Source organism: Microtus ochrogaster, chromosome 10, assembly GCF_000317375.1.
Source record: "Microtus ochrogaster isolate Prairie Vole_2 chromosome 10, MicOch1.0, whole genome shotgun sequence".
Classification (NCBI taxonomy): Eukaryota; Metazoa; Chordata; class Mammalia; order Rodentia; family Cricetidae; genus Microtus; species Microtus ochrogaster.
Genome location: NC_022016.1, coordinates 41,715,568 through 41,738,681, shown reverse-complemented (window position 1 = coordinate 41,738,681; position 23,114 = coordinate 41,715,568). Strand labels below are relative to the sequence as shown.

At 43.7% G+C, this 23,114-nt stretch overlaps 1 protein-coding gene across 2 annotated transcripts in view; it reads right to left on the bottom strand.

Moving 5' to 3' along the window:
- The window catches only part of Prdm2 (PR/SET domain 2), a 101,599-nt gene extending 83,300 nt beyond the window's left edge, over positions 1 to 18,299 (bottom strand). Inside the window, exon 1 of one of the 2 annotated variants that reach the window (XM_026781813.1) lies at positions 18,217 to 18,299. The gene's annotated coding sequence lies outside the window, so the exon portion shown is untranslated. The remainder of the gene's footprint in view (positions 1 to 18,216) is intronic. The other variant, XM_026781812.1, reaches the window with a different exon arrangement.
- Positions 18,300 to 23,114: the final 4,815 nt, after the last annotated feature.

Here is a 23,114-nt window from a genome sequence, read left to right as displayed (position 1 = left end):
AGTGTGTGTGTGTGTGTGTGTGTGTGTGTGTGTGTGTGTGTTTGCCATGCTGACAGAGTTGTGCAACCATCACCACAATCACTCATGGGACATTTTCGTCAGCACAAAAGGAAACCTTAGCAATGACAACATCCACCCCTAACTTTTTCTCCTCAGCATGTAGCACTCAGCAACATCTAAACCACTTCTTGTCATAAAGATTTGCCAATTCTGAACACTGTACTTTGTAAAGAGAAAAAATGACAATGAAAGACGTTGGTGGGATTTATTTTACGTTCCAGAAATTAGGCAGCACTTCATTTCATACAAGAGAATAAGTATGTCTTACTAGCCTGTCACTCCTCCCACCTTGAGCACCGACAATGTGTCAGGCACCGCTCATGGGCCATAAACAGGGAACGTCCCTAACCTCTAAGGGAGAGGACACAATGAGCAAATACAGAAAATGCCTGCAATATGAAGAAAGTGCTATACAAAAAAGCAAGGAGAGTCTATCAAGAAGATGGATCACAGTCTCCCGTCTCTACACCTGCCAACCCAAAAAGCTGGTCTAGGGAGAGGAAGAAGAGCTGTGACCGAGAAGGTAAAAGAAGGAAGAGAACGGACACCAAGGAAACTAGAGTGAGCTGAAAGTCTTCAGTTGGCAGATCTGGGTGCTTGGGCACCAAGGTGAACAGCCTACAGCGGCAATGTCAGGCAAAGGACAATGCTGGTTTGGCGTGGTGGATAAGGAAAAAGAAGAGGCTGGATCCTGGGTACAACTGTAAACTAGAGCCTCTAACTTCAGCTGCCAGAGTAGCAAGAGACGAACTATGAAAGAAAGAGTAAGTTGGGATGAAACTTAGGTCCCTATCCTCCCAAAACTGTGGGTGGGAGGGTACTGCTTCCTAGGGTCCCCTTCCCATCTGTTTTGCAGCTGGTTTTCCCTATCTATTTCACATTTTTCTTCTTTCCTTTTCCTCAGTCTTTGTTGCTAAATCACAGGCACAACCCAAACAGAAGTTATCTGCTATCTGATACTGGACCAGATAAGACAGTGCAGCACTTAAAACATTTCATTCTTTGAAGCATTAGCTTAATAAGTGGCAACTTTTTCTAATGGGGAAAAAAAACCTACTATGTAACTCGAATTGTTACATGATGAAGCATATTCTAAGACTTCCCACACTACCTGCTTCCTCCTTGTCCAAACAAAAGCCCACTTGATTTGGGATTCCCCTCTGTATGCTGTGGATATGTCTTATTATCATTGGTTAATGACTAAAACTGTTTCAGACAATGGCTTAGCAAAGCAAAGCCAGGCAAGAAATCTGAACAGCGATATAGAGAGAAAGCAGGTAGAGACAAGGAGATGCCATGTAGCTGCCGAAGGAGAAAGACCCAGAACCTTTCTGGTAAGTCACAGCCTCGTGGCAATCCACAGATTAACAGAAATGGGTTAATTCAAGGTGTAAGAGAAATATGCTTGAGTCATTGGCCAAACAGTGTTGTAATTAATATAGCTTCAGTGTGTTTATTTGGGTCCAGGAGGCCAAGAAAAAAGAGCAGCCTCCATCTACAAATGGAGTCCATACATTTGGGGCTAATATGCATGGCCAGCAACACACTTCGGGTTCCGGTGCTTGTGTACCCACTCAGGGTTAGGAGGGAAGTAGCTGAGAGCATGCCTGCCACTAAGCACCCCTGCCTGGGCAAGCAGCTAAATTAGGTCTGCTAGGTGTACACAGGCATAAATGCATGTTGGATTCCCTCTACCATACACGAAGACACATCCAGGCCATGCAGCACACTGCATGATAGATTTAGCTTTTACTCAGACAAAAGGGGTTTATGTGCTGCATGTTCCTTTCCAGAGTTGAGGTGATGAGCGTGGCTCCTACCCAGTAGTCCCAGAGCTGATGTATGGTACCTCTATTGAAAGGCTGAGGGAGGCAGAGTCAGCATCCAGGACCACTGTGACCACACTTCTTACCATTTTAAAATGCTCCTTGTTAGAAAAGATGTGCAATAAAGACAGATTCAGACAAAAATAAACCTCTGAAAGGGTCATAGTATGTTTTTTAAAAAGTACATAGACTTGGGAGAGAGAAGAAAAAGAGTATAGAAAGGAGAAAAGAAAAATAAGCCATGTAAAGATGGAAAATATACAAAGTCTGGAATATGTATATTATTGTGTTTTCTTTGAATTTTTTGACTACAGAGACACATTTGATTCTGGGAGTTGCTAAGTTAAACCAACATAAGGTATCTTGACTGCAAAATTTAAGTCTAAGGGTATGTTGCTTTGGAAAAGAGGTTCTGCTTTTGTTTCCACAAAAGATGAGAACCTGTAGATTCCTTCCAGGCTAATGTGGTTTGATGGAACAAGACCCCCTGAAAGTTCTCTGTAAATCCTAAAAATACTTTGCTCAACAAAAGGCAGGAAGCAGTTTAGAGAAAATTAAGCCCAAATTTCCAAAATGATTGTTTATAAATGTTTTATTTGTTTTCATTTAACGGGGAATATTATATAGATAAGTACTTTACATTGGTATGGACTTTGGTGTATTGATACAAATTTACGGTCAATTTAGTTATATGCATATTTCTACTCTTCTTTAAGGCATTGTATTTGTACAGCTCATTTAAAAATGCAATATATAATTTAAAAATACAGCTTAGTAAATAGTAATTTATAATAAACTCTTAGTCATGTTAGGTTTTCCAGATATGCAGAGATATATTTCAGTTAGATAAATAATCTTCAATGCTTCAAAGACCTACAGAATTGGCATTTAAAATGTTTTAAGAACTTAGACTTTTCTGGACAATGAGACATGTCTGCTTTTGGCAGCACCAATTACTTCAAGAGGAAGATGGGCATCGAAAAGGGTCCTTATGGAGTTTGTTAGCCATTTGGGCAAGAAACTGCTCTTGCCTGGACTGTTTAATGGTATGCTGTATAAACTGGACATGCAGGACCCACAAAAAAATGACTGCTGAACTTTCCAAAAGATGGGATGGTCCTTCAGTGTTCCCACTTCACAGAAAAAATTGCCAGACATTCTGCAGGATACAGAAGAAAGTGACAAACTAACTAACAAGATAAACCAAATTTTCTGCTTCATGGAAAAGTCTGCCAAGATACTATGGACCAATAGGCTAAAGATGGATGCCCCAATGTGACAGAAGAACTTTGGGTGACTGTCCAGTCAGCAAGATGTCTCTTGTCAATTCTAGAGTTTTGAAAGTGTTTGAAAAGTAAACACTTCCTGTTTACTTAGGTAATATTAAATCCTTCTGGGGTCATTGAAGAGTTGAAGACATATAGTTTCTTTGTTATGACAAAAGATAAATTAGACATAAAACTTTTGACTAACAAAGATAGGATAAAGTATTTTTCTTAATTTGCCAAATGTAACTGGACTAAATATTGTAGCTATAATTCTTGCTTGATAACTGTTTTGTATATGTAATTTTACAATGTTAAAATTAAAACCTTTTTAATTAGACAGGAAAGGGGAGATGATGTGGGATGTCCTTCTGTATATGTGGTTGTTGTATTGGTTGATGAATAAAGCTGGTTTTGGTCAATGGCTTAGCAGAGTAAAGCCGGGCAGGAAATCTGAATAAAGATATATAGAGAGAGTACATGGAGTCAAGGAGATGTCACGTAGCCACCGAAGAAACAAGAAGTAACAAACCACAAGCCTCGTGGTAAAACATAAAATAACAGAAATGGGTTAATTTAAGATGTAAGAGTTAGTTAATAAGAAGCCTAAGCTAATAGGCCAAACAGTGTTATAATTAACAGAGTTTCTGTGAGATTATTCAGGTTTGAGTGGCCATGAAACAAAAGAGCAGTATCCACCTATACCCACTGATCATTTCTTGTTGGAAAATATAAGGATCTTAACGCCTTTTATTAAAAGTTCACTACATACTTATGTTCAAGGGACTCCCTTCTCTGTCACTTCTAATCCTAAAACCACTAAAAAACACATCCTTTTTTTTTCTTTTTCCCTCCTGATTCCCAACATGATAAATTACATACCTAAAACTTCAAAACCCAGGGAGATGGATCTGTAGGTAAAGGCACTTACTGCCAAGCCTGACCTCAGTTCAATTCCTAGAACACATGTGAACAGAAAGACCCAATCCCTCCAGTTGTCTTGACCTACACACACACACACACACACACACACACACACACACACACACAGGCATACATGCACCCACACATAAATATACACAAATAACATAAATAAGCGTACCTTTTTAAAACAACATTGCGCAGTATCAAGGCTATTATAAGCCCAACAGACTACCCAGCTGATTTTTTAGTGTATGTATGTATGTATGTATGTATGTATGTATGTATGTATGTAGTGTGTGTGTCAGGGGTGTACACACATGTTCGCATGTGAGGGGCACAGCTGTGTGCAAGTGTCTGTAAACTTGTGTGCACGTTTATGTGGAAGCCAATGGGTTGACATCAGGTATCTCCTCAATGGCTCTCCACTTTATTTACTCAGTCAGGATCTCTCACTGGGCCCAGAACTTGCTGACTCAGCTAGTCTACATAGCTGGTTGCCCTGGGATCCCACTCGACCTCCTGAATGCTGAGATTATAGACAGGGAAGCCACTATTTGTATATGGGTGCTGGGAATCCAAACTCCAGTCCTTACATGTTTGCAAAGAGTGTTTTATCCACTGATGCCATCTCCCCAGCCTTCCTGTTTTTCTAGGTTAAATTCTCTCTAAAATATGCTAAGTAAAGGCATGTACAGTAGTGTGTGCCTGTCACCCTAGCTACACAGGAAACCAGGTAGGAGGATCACTCTTGAGTCTAGAAGGTAAAGACAAGCTTGAACAACCTAGCAAGACCCTATCTCTAACAACACCAAAAGGGAGACTTGGGCAGTCTCTCCACAAGTATCACTGTGTACTGAACTGAACAGCCCCTGGCCTGAGCCTGTCTTTCATTTATAGGCATTTAGCACTACCCTGGCCCATCAATGCCAGGAGTACCACAATCATTTTCACAACTTAAAACCTGCATACCTTCCCAAACACAAGCTAAGGAGCTGAGAACAAGGGTCTGTAGGAATCACGTGACTAGTGGAATAGAAGCACATGTGCTATCTGTAGCAATGACAAAGTCCAAACACTACTCTGAAGTAACTTTCTTAAGGATCCACCAGCACTGCTCAAAAACCCCAAAGCCCTGGCAGTACTTTGACCTTAGCACTGACTGGGAAAGCACCACTTCCACATTCCCGCTTAGCTAATGTACGGCATCTCAAAGGCAAAGTTTATCCACAAGAGATCCACAATGGACCCTGTCAGTGCAGAGGCAGGGAAGAATCTTCTCACACATATCTTCAAAACCATTCCAGCACAGGGTGGTGGTGGCACACACTTTAAATCCCAGCACTTGGGAGGTAGAGGCAGGTGGATCTCTGTGAGTTCAAGGCCAGCATGGTCTACAGAGCAAGTTTCAGAACAGTCAGAGTGTGTGTGTTACACAGAGAAACCATGTCTCAAAAAAAAAAAAAAAAAAAACCAAAAAAAAATCCAGCAAATGCTTTTTTGTAACTTTTTTAAGATTTAGTTTGTATGTATGTACAACACACGAATGCCTGGTGCCCACAGAGGTTAGAAGCAAGCACTGGATATTTCCTGCAAGTGGAGTTAGAGCAGGTTGTGAGCTATCACGCAGGTGCTGGGAACCAACTCCTGTCCTTCATAAGAACAAGTGCGCTGAACTGCTGAGCCAGCTCTCCAGGCCCGCAAATTCTTTTTTAATACTAAAAGCTTCAGTGTTTCTGACTTTCTACATACTACTACATACTGAAAAGAGGTAGAAAAAGTACAGTAGACAGATGCCTTAGTCTGAGTCTGTGAATCAGTCAGTCACAAATAGCAGGGACCACTGAAAAGGCACACACTTCAGCTCCACCTTGTGTTTCTAAAGTTCTAATCACATGCATGTACTTATTTCTTTCTTAGATTTATTTATTTTGCTTTAGGAATATGGGTGTTCTGTCTGAATAAATAAATGTGTGTACATATATATATTCATACATCATGTAGGTGCCTGGTGTCCACAGAGATCAGAAAAAAATGTCTAATCCTTTAAAGCTGGAGTTACGGATGATTGTGAGCCACCACCATATGGGTGTTGGGAGCTAAGTCTGGGTCCTCTGAAAAAGCAGCAAGTGATCTTGATCACCAAACCATCTCTCCAGCAACTTTTTTTAAAAACAGTATCTGGTCTGGGCTACAAGAGACAAGATACATATTTAAAAAAGAAAAAAAAACAAACCTATCCTCCTACCTCTGCCATTGGAGAATTGGGATTATAGCGTATGCTGCCCTGCCTAGCTTATAAAGTACTAGGGATAAAACCCAGGACTTCTGGCATGCTAGGCAAAGAACTTGAACACATCCAACTATACTTTTCAAAGTACTACTTTGAAATTCCAGAGCAAATCATCCTTACCAATATTAACTTGTTAATATATAAAGGTGACTTGAGTATTAAGGTTCAGTAGCAAAAAACTAAACTAAAAATTACTGGTCTCTCACAGTAACAAAACAATCTGAACAACTGGCAACACGTTCCAGAGACCTGAAAATGAAGTGATAAGTGACATTCCAGCCCCTGGGTATGCACAGACCCGTAGGCACTCAGCGTCTTCTGCAACAGAGCAGAGTCTACCTAAGGACAGACACACCAGCACAAACCAAACATGTGACACTGCTTATGCTAACTTTGTGCACATCTGCAAACTTAGGAGTTTTACAAAGCTAGAGGAAAAGCAATCATTTTTAAAAAACTCAAAGTCTAGAAGAAAGGAAAAATGATGAAAGTATGTTCACCCACAAATCCCTCATTGTAGTTATTTCTGGGTTGCTTTAGCTCTTTGGTTCTTATTTGAAAACTACTGTAACTTCAAGGCTGTCTCTTTTAAATTGCATTCATTTACTGCATGTGTGTGCTTGCCACTGTGTGCATGTAGGGGTCAGAGGACAATCTACTGCGGGAGTCAGTAGATTCTTTCCTTCCAGAAACTTCCAGGGACCAAAGTTCAGTCATCTGGCTTGCTGGCAAATGCCCTTACTTGCTAGGCCATCTCACTGGCCTAATTTTTCCCACATTGTAACATCAAGAATCAGTAGTGATTACTGAGTTGTAAGACTCCGGAAGCTCGTAGACAAAGAATAAAACAATCATCAGCACAGGAGCCAGCATGCTGTGCCAGAGTTAGACCAAACTGCAATGAAGACAGATGAGGTGCAAGGAACTAAAACACTGTTAGAGCTAGGCTAGAACTGCAATAAACACAGACAAGGTAGGACAAGGGAAAGGTCTGGAAACAGCATTTTGTGAAAGGAGTCTCACAAGTCTAATAATAACAAATTATTATAAAAATAGTCTAATCACTACAAAGTAAACATCATGGCAGCAAACAATATGGAGACGGAGCTTTTAGCCTAGCAGATTTCCTAACTGGTTTACTCTGACCAAAACACTCTCACCAGAAACTTAAAAATGAAAAATTAAAATCATGCTGACTTCTCAAAACCAGATTTTATCAATTTACAAACACCACCAGAATCGTCAGGATCCCTACCAGGAGGGTGGCACCAGCAGGCCACGACGGAAACAGGCACTGCTCACACTACACCTGCTCAGAAAAAAACACGTCCATCTTCCTTTCCCAAAATAATATAATTTCACAAATCACTTAAGTTTCACCCTAAAAATACAAAGCCCCAATTTTTCCTTGAAGAGAGAAATTATATGAGTGGCTTGTTGATGGCATGTTTGCAGAGCATGTGCAAAGCTGCAGTGCTGCCAAAACAGAGAAGAAAATGCAGGCAGTATTACCAGGTTACATAAACTGCAGCAGGAACTATACTGAAATGTGTAGCGCTTTAAGAACAGGGAGACCTGTGTGTTTGTGTGTAGATCACGAAAGCAGGAAGACTGAGCAAAATCTGACTCACTGGGTGTGGCCTCTGCTGAAACCTGTCTCTCCCCCTCCCCAGGACTTCCACCCAATACCAAAGAGAGAGGTGGTAGAGATCACAGAGACAGCAGCAGATCCCTTGCTCAGCCTACAGAGGCTCAGGGACAGGCTGGTAACAGAGAGCCCTCAAGTGTTCTCAAACTGCAGTACACTGATTTCCATCACGTGGCCCGGAGCACCAGCAACTGCCCCAGGCTCCAGATCCCTCAATGTGCACAGCAGAGTATTCTGAGACACAAACCTGATTTAGGACATGGGGTTTAAAGAGCTGATACAGGTGAACACCGTTTCCATGCAGCAGACTGAAAACCCTGGCCTCCTCTTCCCAGAGCCACAGACACAAATGAGAAAATGGGGCTGATTAAGAGCTCTGTTGAAAATATGTAAGTTACAGAGCTCTGAGGTCAACAGCCCTCGACTCTAGAGGGCCTTAAACAATTAAACACCATCATATTAAAATGTCAAGTAAGAGACCAGTTGACATCCTAAGAAAGTAATATAAACCTGCATTTAGACTGCAGGCACCCAGGGGCTTTCCAACCAAATGGAATTTTTTGCTCTACAACAGTGGTTCTCATCTGGTAGGGTAATGACCCCTTTGGGGGTTAAATGACCCCTTCACCGTGGTGACCTAAGACCATCCAAAAACACAAATACTTACATTACAATACATAACAGTAGCAAAGTTACAGTTATGAAGTAGCAACAAAAAATAATTTTATGGTGGGGTCACCGCAGCATGAGGAACTGTATGAAAGGGTTGCAGCATTTCATATGAAGGTTGAGAACCGCTGCTTTAAAACAAAAGGGGCTGGATAAATGACTCAACTGCAAAATTGCTTGCTGAATAAGTGTGGGAACCTCAGTTCAATTCTTAGCACTCTTGTAAAAAAGCCAGGTGCCACAGCACACATAATCCAGTGCCGACACATGAGGGGCCTGGGTACTTGCTGGCCAGCCTGCCTCCTCAATCAGCAAGCTCCTGTAAGTGAGAGACCTTCTCTCGAAATATAAAGTGGGCTGAGGAAATGGCTCAATGAGTAAAATACTTACTTGTCATGCAGATGTGAGGACCTGAGTTTGAATTCCTAGAACCCATTTAAAAGTTGGGCACAATAGCTAGCTAGCATGCTTGTCTGTAATCCCTGCTCAGAGACAGGGCAAGGAGATAGATTGAGTCCTGGGAAGCTCACGAGCCAGCTAGCCTGGCATACACAGCAACGCATAAGAAATCCTGCCTCAGACAAGGTAGAAGGTGAGGACCAACACCAAAGTTGTCCTCTCCCTTCCTTCTGTGCCCACGTGCATACACTCACGAACACACGCGTGCACGCACACACACACGCACACAAATAAAAAATAAAGAAAGTAGGTAAAAGCAATTACAAGATGTGCTGGGGTAAAGATAGTGCAGAAAATGTGGGCGTGACCAACTGATGACTGGCCCAGCTAGAGATACTTATCCTAAGAGGAAGCTTACCCTAGAGACCTAGGAGAGAACCAAATACAACTGGCAAAAGTCAACGAAATGATTCCTGATGATATTCTGCTATATTCATAGACTGGTGCCTCAGTCAACTGTTATCAGAGGCTGACCCAGCAACCGATGGAAACACAAGTAGAGACCCACAGCCAAATATTAGGGGGAACTTGAGGAATCCTGTGAGAGGGGGAAAATGGATTGTAGGAGCCAGCAGGATCAAGAGCACACAAGTAAATTCACTGAATCTACTAACCTGGCTCACAGGAGCTCAAAGAGACTGAATTAACACCAACCAGGAAGCCTGCATGGGACTGACCTGGGCCCTCTGCATATATGCTACAGCTGTGTAGCTTGATCTCTGCGGGAGACTCCTAAGTGAGAGCGGGGCTGTCTCTGATTCCACTACCTGCTTTTAAGACCCACCCCTCCTACCAGATTGCTTCATTTGGCCTTAAGAGAATAGGAGGTTCCTAGTCTCACTGTAGCTTGATATACCATGCCTGGCTGACATCCATGGGAGGCTCACCAGTATCTGAAGAGAAACAAAGGATGGGGGGTGGGGCGCTGAGAGGAAAACAGGTAGGGAGAACTTTGGAGTACTTGCCTAGCATGTATGAAATAATGGGTCCAAACCCCAGCACTGTAGAGGGGAAAAAGGTTCTAGCACCCACTAACAGAGCTAAGCTTAGAGATAAATGTTGGCCATTGTAGATTATCATCTGCTGTGGAGAGTAAAGACATCTATTAGCATTCTCCCTTATTCCCTTCATCATATACCTAGGGCAGACGTCATTGGACGTGGGATTTCCTCCGCCGTGGGTGTCAAGCCTACTATACTATGGGTTATCTTATCTCTCGCTGTAGCAGCAGATATCCCCCTCACTGGACCAAGAACAAGAAGATCAGTGTCAGTTTTCCTGGGAGAAATAATCCTATCCCACCAAAACATCCTTGAACCAAAATTTTCCTTATTTTAAAGACTAATTGTCAAAAAACACTGCAGATGTAAATATCAGCACAGAGGCGGGAACGGGGCAGGAGCACTTGTGCTTTCTGCTCAAACCCTGTGCTCTGCCTGGGGGCCACTACAAATCCAGAGTTACAAGGGTCCAACCAAAGGACTGCGACCCACTGCTGACTGCACATTCTGCAAAGCGGCACCAGCATAAAGAAGTTTCAACTAAAAGATTCCTGACATTTTGTTAGTTGTATAAAAAGTTGTAATTATTGGAAAAGGAAGTAAAATCAATTCTTCACAAACCCTCAAAAGACAAGCCTCATAAAGAATGTCTAAAGTGAGTCTAACTCATAACTACGAAGTCTCAGCTGATCGCCTCGAGTAACTTTTCCCACGAGAGTTCCCAATACAGCACTGCCTTTATAGTTAAACACTGAAGAGTAAGAGATATTCAAGACTCCTGCTAAGAGTTGCAACATGAACATGGTGAGCATGTCACCCCAGTGCAAATTTAACTCAGAGACTCCCAAAGGTTTCATCTTCTCACGCTTCGGAGGCAGCTTGTGCTCTCAAGGCTTTCCACACACTGCGGAACACAAGAAAACTAATCGTGTACAGGACTCAGACCCACGATGGCTTCCTGAGACTACAGGAGAGAAGCCGAGAACTGTGACCTACACCCGCCACCGCTGCTGCTGGCACTGTGCTTGATCACACTGCTGCCACATGGACATCACAGGATTCGTGTCACGTCAGTGAGGGGTTTTTCATTTAGGATTGGAGCTAGTTTGTATAATCTGAGGTTTGGGGTTTACACTCTAAATGGGCAACCACTGTTCTCAAGACCACTTAAAATCAGTAGCAATACCTTCGGTCTACAAAGTGAATACAATGATCTACAGTTTAAGAATTGAATACACAGGAGTTGTTTTGTTGTTGTTACTGTTTTAAGATAGGTACATTTCCTCAAAATAACTTACCAGGCTGGCCTTGAACTCACAAAGAGCCACCTGCCTCTGCCTCCCAAGTGCTGGCATTAAAGGCCATCACCAGCTGGCAATAGTTCTCAATTCAACATAAAAGTAAATGTCTAGGAGTTGATGATAAAAACATGAAATCTCTTGATATTGGTCGGCTATGTTCAGTACAATAGTGCCCTGCATGCAAGGGTATAGAAAGAAAGAATAAAAAAGATGAGGACAGTTCCAGGGGGCTTTGCATTCCAGGGCAAATCTGAACTTGACCTTGTGGTACGCGTCCTAGTTTGCTTTCTGTTGCTGATCAAAAGCAACTTGGGGACAAAAGGAGTCATTCCTTCTTACGCTTCAGCCCAGCACTGAGAGAAGTCAGGATAGGAACTTAAACAGAGATCATGTAGGCAAGCTACTTACTGCCTTGCTCAGCCTGCTTTCTTATACAACCCAGGACTACCCTCGCAGGGCTGGCACTGTCCACAGTGGACTGGACCCTCCCACATCAATTAACAATCAAGAGAGTCCCCACAGACACGCCCACACAACAGTCCGGCAGAGAAACTTTCTCAGATGACATTCCCAGATGTCCCTAGCTTGAGTCAAGGCAACAAAAAACCAACCCAGCACAGTAGGGCTCTCCAGATACTGTTGCCCTCTCAGCCCGCTCCCAAGCCCTGGAGGTCTGTCTGCAGGCTAAGTCAGAAGCGGGATTGCCGAAAAGCAAAGGCCACGTCACCTGGAGGAGGACAGATGGTCTCAGGACAGTCCGTTAGGAAGGCCTTATTCACCTGGGAGGAGCAACGGAGCCTTTCTGACTGAGGAGACACCATAAACAAAATATAGTCTGGTATTTAAGGAAAATTTACGCAAAGAGACCAAAGCTAATAAGCTAGTAGAGCCTGAATCACACAAGATAACTGAAAAGACACACACACACAAAAGTCTCCACACTACAGTTTACAGGAAACAAGAGATGGCGGAAATAATCTAGAGTGTGGAAAGAAGGTGACTAACAGGGAGGCTGTGAAGGCACTGAAAAACACAGCCGTCGGGAACAGGGATGGACTGAAGTGGAAGTGCTGAGGGTGAGCTCCATGTCGGCATCTGATGCTCCGAAGAGGGCAGGCATTCCCAAAGAAAGCTACACCAGTCAGAGGAGAAAACTGGTCTCCTTGCAGACTGGCATGGAGGTCAGGGATAGTTGCAGAGATTTTTAGTCTCACTGGGGTGCCTCGAGAAAGAGGACTGCCAAGAGAGACGATGTCCGGAGGAGAAGACATGGATTTGACTCTGTGGGAAGACAGTTGCCTCTTGTGCTATGTCCGGTGTGTGTGTGTGTGTGTGTGTGTGTGTGTGTGTGTGTGTGTGTGTGTGTGCGTGTGTAGGGTGGGGGGTCGAAAAGCCTAAGGACAATTTTCTCAACAACATCACATTATCTCTCAAGACACACTACACTGGAATGTTGGTTTTCAAAAGGAATAATGTTGGTTTTTCAAAAACAATAAACTTCTTGCATCTTTTAAAGTGTTCTTTTTTTTTAGGGGGAGGGGTTCGAAACAGGGTTTCTCTGTAGCTTTGGAGCCTGGCCTGGAACTAGCTCTTGTAGACCAGATTGGCCTCAAACAGAGATATGCCTGCTTCTTCCTCCCGAGTGCTGGGATTAAAGGTCCGGGTTTTTAAAGTGTTCTTATGTGTGTGTGTGTGTGTGTGTGTGTGTGTGTGCGCGCGCGCGCGCGTGTGTGTGTAGGCATCACAGGTTAAAGGACAACCCCTGGGTTAATCCTTTCTACTACTGGGTCCTGGAGCCTTAACATGCTGAGTCATCTTACTGGCCCTGCTTGCGGATTCTTTACATATTCAGATCAAAATATCCTAGTGGGGGGGGTGGGGGGTATTATCTGTCCCCCACTTTGCAAACATTAAGAAGAGAAAAGAAAGTTGGGCTGGGGTGGTGCACACCTTTAATCCCAATACTTGGGAAGCAGAAGCAGGCGTATCTCTATGAGTTCGAGGCCAGCCTGGCCTGTAAGAGCTAGCTAGCTCCAGGACAGGTTCCAAAGCTACAGAGAAAACAGAGCTATATGCAGACAATATCCCCATATCTTCTAACGTGGGAACAGGGCTTCACAATTAAGCATCTAAATTTACCCCCAAGAGCCTTCCTTTTCAAAACCTCTATCTTGCAAGCCAAGACTTGTCGAATTATGGCAAAGTCTTTAAGCCTCAGAGAACCAATTTAAATGTCATTTTTATGGTCTCCAAAATATGCTTAATATACATTGTCTGAATACAGTCTTAAGAAACATACAGAATCCCAGCACTCGGGAGGCAGAGGCAGGTGGATCTCTGTGAGTTCGAGACCAGCCTGGTCTACAGAGCTAGTTCCAGGACAGGCTCCAAAGCCACAGAGAAACCCTGTCTCGAAAAAAAAAAAGAAACATACAGAATTCATGCTCAAGTACATACAGGTTTGGGAAACCTCACAATTCTTTTCCAATTTTGAAAGTATCATTTAAATTAATTTCCCATGAGACACTCTTAGAAAACCTACATGTAAGTACATATAAAATATGTAGGTTTTACCAATTTCCAGATGGGCTGCCCACAGTAATCAAGCTAACGTTTCCATTTAGCTTTACATATTTTGGACACACTGTGCCAAGAAGTAATTCAGCTCTTTTAAAGCAAAGCCTAATATGATTTATTGCAAGGATTACAAAATATTCTTTTCACCAAAATAGTTGGAAAATATAGATTCAATAAAACTTTTTTATTGCACATTCCAGGGGCAAGAAATGAGAACATAGTACAGGAATGACATGAACCAAGATCCAAAGAACTACTACTTACATAGTATAATTAAGGAAAAAATAAGCATTTATCATTGTAGTAACCAGGCGGACTATATACAATGGCTCTAACTCATTCTTGAAGGAGGTGGAGAAGAAGACCATTCCCTTTAAGAAAAAATACTTAAATGATACATGTATTCACTGCACTGGAATTTTTCAGATATTTCTGTAATTCAGAAAAACCATTCATTACTAATTACAGCTCCAAAGGCAGGGGTTTTTTTTCATATATTTTATTTAATGGTGCATTATGATTAAATATCATTTCACAACCAAAAATAAATAAATAAAAGAGAACCACAAGCAATACAATTTTTACTTAGAATGATTAAGAATAAAGATTTGGAGACATATTTTCTCCCCCAGTGGAAAGTGCATTAATGACACATTTCTCATGAAGATCAATTACCTATTATTAAAATGTAATGCACTGGTGTCAGGTAAGCATTCCAAAAGAAAGCTTTCCTTCCTTAGGACAAGTTTCTGTGCATAACCCACACTGGTTAGGTTTTTTTTTGGTTTTTTGTTTGTTTTTAAGGAAAGGAAAAAAAAGGAGATTTTAGAAAAAGCACAATTTGGCTTTCATTATCAATCTTCAAGGAGTTGCTTCAAGTCTCATTTTCTAGAAGAAAAGAGTTATTTCTGTGCTATTCAGCATAATAGAACAAATGCTTAAATTATTCACCATCCATCAACTCTATGCAAATTTATTTAAATTTCATAATGATTTAATCTGCATACTGGGACTGCCAATCCCATGTCATGAAAACTTCATAATCTCCAGGCTATCTCACACTACCATATCTCTTGCCACGAAACGATGCCAATATTCAACTGCAGAGAGTGAGCTGCTCTGTAATCACAAAAGCCGACGCTGAAAGGAATTTGGATAGGAAGCCCATTCCCTCCTTCAAGGTATAAATCATAGCATCTATTCTTAGAGCTCTTTGAGAAGCCTTAACTGCTGCCATGATTCAACCACCCAGCAAAGGAACTGTCAGTCAATGAGGTAGTTGAGAATCGTGCAATTTTTGTCTCCCCAATGGACACCTGGCAATGTCTAGTGACTTACTTCATGGCTTGTCACAACTGAGGGAGGAACCACTGGCACTTTATGGGGTGGGTTTGCTGCTAAGCATTCCATCATGGACAAGAGAGATACCTCCAACAAAGACACAGTAAAAAACACAGTCCAAATGTCAACAGTACAGTAGCTGAAAAGTAAAGTTTTATTGGAACTAAATATGCTATCCCTACTAACAGACTCAGTAGCTTTCCCCAGCCTGCTCTATGAAAACCATGTTTTATAGTTCTAACTAAAAATTCCTAACTTCAAAAGGCAAGCATGAGGGCACGACACCAGGCACTGTAATTGCTGATGGCCAGCACACAAATTATGAAGGCACCAAATACACGTCAGCAGGAGCAGAAGCCACACTCAGCAGGTACTTTCCCCTTCATACTCAGAAGTCCCTGTAGATGATCTCTGCATGCAGGTTTGACATATCCTCCTCAATGTCCACATACTCTGTCATTTTCTAGAGAATGCTGCAGATTTGCTGCTGGGCTTTCTTCCCCTGGTACATGTATTAAAACTAACATGGAGCTAGTCAAAAGACAGTAAATAATCCAAGGTGCTTTCCACTCCGGCAACTGTGATTTACCAGACCCTGAAAGGTGTCTGAGCCAGATCTAAACTTGAAAAGATAGCAGCATTCTGAAGAAATAGTCCCATGAATAAATAAGTAACCAGTGTAAAATAATCATCAAAAGAAACTATGTGCACATGCATGTGAGCTACACAGATGCGGCAGAGAAAACGGGGAGCTGAAACGGACTGTACTTCTCAGGAAGGTAGCTGAAACCAAAAACATGTAGACAGATGCTAAAAAGCAGATTTTTTTTCAGTTTTCACATCTTGGGTAACTACAGAATTTTAAAGTTCATCATAGAGAAAAAAAACATACAAATTTTAATGAAAAGAAAATGTCAGGCTTTAGAAGCCTTACAGATCAATGTGGAATTGGTTGATAATTGACAGCACGTCCACATATCAGACAGCCATTAAACATCAAAATGAAGAACAGTTAAAGACAGATGCGCACTTACAACAGCATCATGGAAGCCAAGCTACATCAATACACACAACATATCAATTCTGTATAAAATGTAATACAGACGCGAATGCTTCTATAAATGAATGTGTGTGCATAAAGAAATGCAAGCAGGCACACCATGAGGGGCTGGTGACAATCTGCTACAATGTTAACAATGGCTATCTGTGGAGGCGGAAGGTTATGCCTGCTTTCTATTCCTTCTTTGTGCTTTTCTGTTTTCCAACTGTCTTACAGTGAGACTGCTTTGCTGTTTGGTGCTTACAGATCCAATACATTATTACAAAGTTGCCCCTTAGTATCTTGAGCACTGTGTAAAAACACAAAACAAACCCAAATGAAGCCAGCTCTTCCATCAACAAACAGCAAACATTGAGCATTGTCGTTCTATCCCTGGGTCTAGGAACTTTCCTAAGTGCATCAATGGCCTAAAGCAAAATAATAGATCCCTAAAATAACACCAAATGCAATCGGGTGTTGCTTCCAACAATGGGTTTACAGCTCTATTCCCAGGGCTTGAAAGAAAGGGAACTTACAAAATGATCTAAAAAGGTCTTCAAAGCTAAGCTGAAATTTCACATGGGAAAGATTTTTTTTTAATCGAATAAGGTGTTTGTAAGAAAGCCTGGAAGGTAGCAGCTACATTCGGTCTCAAAAACAGAACTCTACAGAGAAGAAAACAACATAATGACTCTTAGTTCCTCCTTAATATCTGGATGCAAACTTCCTATCCCTTTTTTAATACCACCGTGGGCAGGACGTTTGAAACCATAGTCTGTGCTATTGTAGGTAAAAGAACCATTGGTAAATTCCTTTTGCTGTAAAATGTTACTTTAAACAATAATCCCGAAGTAAACAAAAACTTTGAGATACATCTTAAGTCATGCTCTGGAGACATTTTGTTCCAGACAGAAACATTCCAGGGTCTTGCTAAAGGGTTCTAAGGGCAAGGCACTGGGATTCAGCAAAAAGGCAAGTGCATAGGTCAAATACACCCAAACCCTCAAAATATGAAACATGGGGGGTGGGAGGAACCCCATTTCTCCAGGTGCAAATTCTAACTTCGTAGTAAGGGACAACGGGGCTTCCCGGTTCTCAGTGGGATTGTTCCCAATGCTCAAGAGGTCCGACCCAATGGTAGCAGGCCGTGGGCTAGTGCTTCACGCGTGGATCGTGGAAGAACACTGACCTGTTAGGTGAATTTCGTGTCTCACTTGTCATCCTCAGTCAGAGACATGGTAGACCGATCTTTTGACTAACCGAAATCAGTCACACATATGTTAGTGCACACCTGTGACACACGCACATACGCACCAGTGGGTCGATGGGAAACACTCACGGGGACCACTGCCAGGTTCACGCCACACAGAAACTATACGGGAAAACACAAAGACTCGAGGCACAGAACCAAGTCGGGGGATGCTGATGCGCCCAGACACTCGGGCGGGACACAAAAGAGCAGAGCCGAGCTCACAGCCCCACCGATGGGGACCGCCCGGGGCCCACGTGCGGACCCTTCCAAGCCCGCAAGCCACGCACCCCGACTCTGCAGCGCCGCCACAAAGCGGACCCCAAACTTGCCCGCGGGGGACTCGAGACCCTCAGAGCGGGAGCCGCGCGGCGCCGCCCGCAGGCGTCGGTCAGCTTTCGCCACCGGTCCCCACCGGTTCCGTGGAAGCTCGGAGGGGGCGCGTCAGCCCGCCCCGCAGCCCCCTTAGCGCCCGGCCCGATCGCCCCCGCCGCGGTGCCCACGCTCCTCACCGACACCGAGCGGTGTCCCCCGAGGCCCGCCCGCCCAGGCTCCGCCGCCCCTCACCAGAAAGCGACGTGCCAGCGCCTCAGCGAGACCAGAGACGACGACGCCGCCGCCGTCGCTCCGGCGTCCGCGGCCCCGCCGCTGCCATCTTGGCTCCGGCCGGAAGTGACGTCGGCGGGGCGCTCGCCGCCCCAACACCGACCCGAAGCGGAGCTCGTGGCTCGCGACCCCTCGGGGCCCCGACAGGGCTCCGCGGCGTGACCCTGACGGGCTGTGTTGGCCTCGCTGTCAATCACTGGTTCACTGCGGACCCCAGAGCGTCACCCTATGAGAGAAGCCCGCGTCGCCATTGCTGGGCCAGGCTGACCACGGAAGAGTTATAGCTGAGGGATTCACAGCTCCTCAGAGAATCCATAACCCTTCACATGGTCAGGGCTGCTGGGCACGGTGGCGCACACTTTAATGCCAAAATTCATTGAGGCAGAAGCAGGCAGATTTCTGTGAGTTCAAGGCCAGGCTGATCTGCATAGTGACATCCTGGATCACACCATGAGCTCATGTCTCAGGCAAAATAAGAGGAGAAGAAAGGGTCCACTGTGAAGGCCAGTCATTATACCTGTCGGGCAAATAGACCACTTCAGTTGTGTGCAAAGGAGCAGGGCAGCCACATGCACTAAAATGAAACTCCCGCAAGGCAGATGCAACTGGGTGGCTGCGTTCTTTCATCCCTTACCAGGGGGCATTTGTCAGCCATGGACCTAGGTCGATGCCAGGGGGCTGTGACACCTCAACCCTTGCCCTTGGAAACTGAGTCAATATTTACAGACAAGATAGCAAACAGATGTCTGGACTGTGGGGATGGAAATAGACTGGGTCGAACTAGGGATGGCTTCTGCACATTCCACAGAAAAGATGTCTGATAGGAACCCAGCTGCCTGCCTATCGATCTAAAGTTGTGGAAAGATGCAACCAGAGGTGAAGGATACAGGTGTCGCATCTAACCTCTTCCTAACCTCTTTCTGCCTAGCTATTTGGCCATTCAGCTCTTTGTTACACCAGCCACAGCAAATACATCTTCACACCGTGTGCAAATATCCCACCACACAGAGAAGTTCATGAAATGTACCTGGAATTTAGAAAACATGTCACTCAACATGGATCTTGGGATACGCTGACTGTAAATAAGGGCAATGTAGCTGACCGTTTCATCAGTATTATTGACAAGTGAAGATAATGTCCCATGTTAAGGTCTTGAAAATGACTGGGTCACCATAGAGACCATGGAAAAAGGAAATAAAACATCAAGGGTTTGCTTATTTCACTCTTCAAGGAAGAGTTTGTAAACCTAAAAAAAAAAGTGTGAGCATGTTACTAGAGTATATAGGATTATGATAGGGGTCACCACTGGACTCTACTTGATTAATGCCTTACAACTTAACCCATGCATCAAAACCATCTGAGTCATCTTCTGTGGGAGTAAAAGGGAGGCCACCATCTTATCTACTACCAAACTGCCACAGAAGTCATCATTTTAGAAGAAAACCTATATGCCATGGCCAAAAGGAAAATAGGGGACTATCAAGTCAAAAGTGACATGGTAAAACCAGGGAGCGTCATTCCAGGAGAAGGCTGACAAAGAAGTCAGTGGCTGTCCTTTCTGTCTTTAATCTAAAATGACGATATTATTTTTTTCCTGGGGCTACTGTTTCAGATTTGATGTCTTAAAACAACGGAAATTTAATCTTTTACAAATGTAGAGGCTGGAGTTCAAAATCAGTATCAGTAGGCCAAAGCTAAAGTGTCAGCAGGACCATACTTCCTCTGAGGCCACTAGAGGAGACCGTTTCCTTCTAGCTTCTGGAGACTGCCAACACTCCTTGGCTTGTGACCATGGCACCCAGTACTTCAAGGCCAGCATCTTCACACTCTCTGCTCTGCCTTTGTGTCACTTTCTCTTTTGTAGGTAGTCAGATTTCCCTCTGCTCTTTCTTTAAAAGAAGACGAACAGTTGCCCTGAGGATCCCCAGATAAGACACAGTTAATCTCTTCGTTGCTTAGTCATAGGCACAGAAGTTCCGTACAAGGCAATGCTTGAAAATTCCCGGGATTTAATGCAGTATGATGTGAAGGGATGATTATTTAGTCTACCACACTGAGTGTATCTTAGGTATTTCTAAATCAGCCATCATGCACTTTTGATCTGAGTACTCCGTTTGGGCACATTTCAATTCTTTAACCTGTGATACTTTTCAGACTGAATAATACTATTTAATCAAAAAAAAAATGCTATCGAGAATGTAGCTTAACTTCATTAGTGATGATTTCCTGTGTGGTATGTTAAGTACTGTTGTTTTCCTCTTTGAAATGGTGAAATGTGTTGCCCATGAATGAGAGAAGGAATTGAGACACCTCCATCACAACTTGTAAAAACCTGAAGTGGTCCTGTAACACCAGTGCCACTACAAGATGGTACACAAACCGGGAACTGGGCTGGAGACTTAAAATCACATAGGCAGAGACACACAGAGAGAGACATGGACACTGGTCATCCTTGATACAAGAATGCCAATGCCCACTGTATTGTGCTCAGGGGAAGCTTATACAAGGATTCTTGGCCAGGTCCAGCTCTGGAAATCTTTCAACTGCAGGCCCTCCAGCCTGCCATCAAGGTCTCCTGCTCAGAGCAGCTGTAGGCATAGGTGTTTTGCTCAGTTCACTTCAGCAGGCAAAGGGTCCAGGTAGGCAAAGAAAGTCGGAGGGCCAGAGATCTACAGCTCCCAACAGCAACTCACGCCTGTGTGTTAGGAGATGGAAGTGTGAGATGCACTCGCTATCAAAATCTGCAACAGGAACGAAATGTCATGCTGTGCAAGCCACCTGGCCCAGCTCTGCTCAGATTTTGACCTTGTGTGTTAACACGGCAGTGCTGCTCAGGGCTCATTCTTCAGGGCAGGATCTCAAAGACCAGAACAATGCCTAAACACAAAATAGATCGTTTTTATAAGGGCTTAAATGGTGTCTCCCTGACTCTCGACATGAATGGACTGAAGCAGATACATATTAGCCCAGACATTGTATGTTTCTTTTAAAAGCATGTGGTTATAATCAGAACCACAGCAATATTTACAGAATTCCCCCTCCCAAAAGATTAAAACTTTTATAGCTAAGGTCAGAGAATTCAAACTACTCTTCAGCAGCAGTGCGAGTGAACGTCAGACTCCCTGAATGCTGACAGCCCTTGCTCTCTGCTAGGCTCTGCCACTCTGCACGACTTATCTCATGCTCATCAGAGCCAGGTGTGGGAGCTAAGACCAACAGCGATGAAGACATGGCCCAGCTACTAAAAGAGACCAAGGGGGCTGGAGAGATGGCTCAGTGGTTAAGAGCACTCACTGCTCTTCCAAAGGTCCTGAGTTCAATTCCCAGCACCCACATGGCAGCTCACAACTTTCTGATGCATGCTGTCATCTCATGTGCAGATAGATGTAAGGGTATACAAAGTATTCATCTACATAAGTAAATCAATGTAAGAAATGAGACCAAGTTTTTAACTTGGACAGTTTGACTCCGTAGGAAGCGACCATCTCATCCGTGGTGCCTGTATATGTGCATAGACACACACTTGAGAGTTAGACCAACAGTCATTGTGTGATAGCACACACACACACTCACATATATATGCTCTCAAGCATTAATTCTAGTGTAAATGTTGTCATGATGGCCAATCTAGCCGCAGTTATCAGATGTCATCACATTCAAGAGAACCATGACTTGGAGTAAGTAGGTAAAGGGAACAGTGTGTCTATGTGTGCATAGAGAGAGCTAGGCCTGATGACAGAAGCCTCCCACCCTATCTGTTTGGGAGGCTGAAGCAGGAAGATCCTGACAGTTCAAGTGCTTGTTAGGCTCCTGAGTAAGTACAAGGACAGACTGGGCAATCTAGTAAGCCCCTACCTCGCAAGTTCAAGGTCCTAGGTTCAATCCCCAGTGTGGGAAAGAATGAAACGGGAGCTGCATAAAAAAGATGGCGCACATCCTAAATATTGCCCCCCAACGAACTGTCAGGCAAGAACAGCACTGAAAAGATCAAAGGTGCCATCATAGTAAGTAGCCCCAACAATGAGGAACCTGCCTCATAACCTTGCTTGTTCAGCTAATGCACTGTTCACCTTAAAAACAACAAAATGGAAACAAAACAAAGTCTCTTTTCTTTTGACCACACGTTATTTTTCAACAGGAAGCAGTTCCTCCTTGGTTTGATCCCTTTGCCCTTCTTTCTTATCCTCCATCCCTCTGCACATCATTCACCCAAGCAAGGAATCACATCTTAATCACACAAGCAACCAAAAGATGTAAATCTTATTTTCTTGATTATCCTTAGATAAACACAAATAGAGTTAGCCAGGTGATGGTGGCACACACCTTTAATGCCAGCACTCAGGAGGCAATGACAGGCAGATCTCTGAGTTCAAGACCAGCCTGGTCTACAGAACAAGTTCCAGGACAACCAGGGCTACACTGAGACACCCTGTCTCAGGAAAAAAAAAAAAAATGAAGTTCAAAACTAGACATTAGACATCCTGGGGACAAAAGCTGTATTTTCTTGTCCGACAAACACTTGGAACAACACTGTCTCCTAAGAAACCTGCTGCAGCCCCACAATTCAGCGGCTGCTCACAGTAGTGAGACTGAGCTACAAGCAGGGGAAGGAAGTCACCTGTACTGAGTGCCTTCTCCTCTTGACACTGTGTCTTCAGCCTTAACACAGTAGTAACTCCTGCAGTTTACGGAAGATGCTGAAGCTGAGCTCGTCATAGCCAGACAGCTGGTATCAAGTCAGAGACCGAGTCAGAGACCAAGTCAAGGAACTGTGTGGTGTCCACTGCTCATGCTGCTTCCGGTCCTCAAGGTGCACCAGGGCTCGGGGGACCAGACACCGCCCACTCCCCCACCCCCTC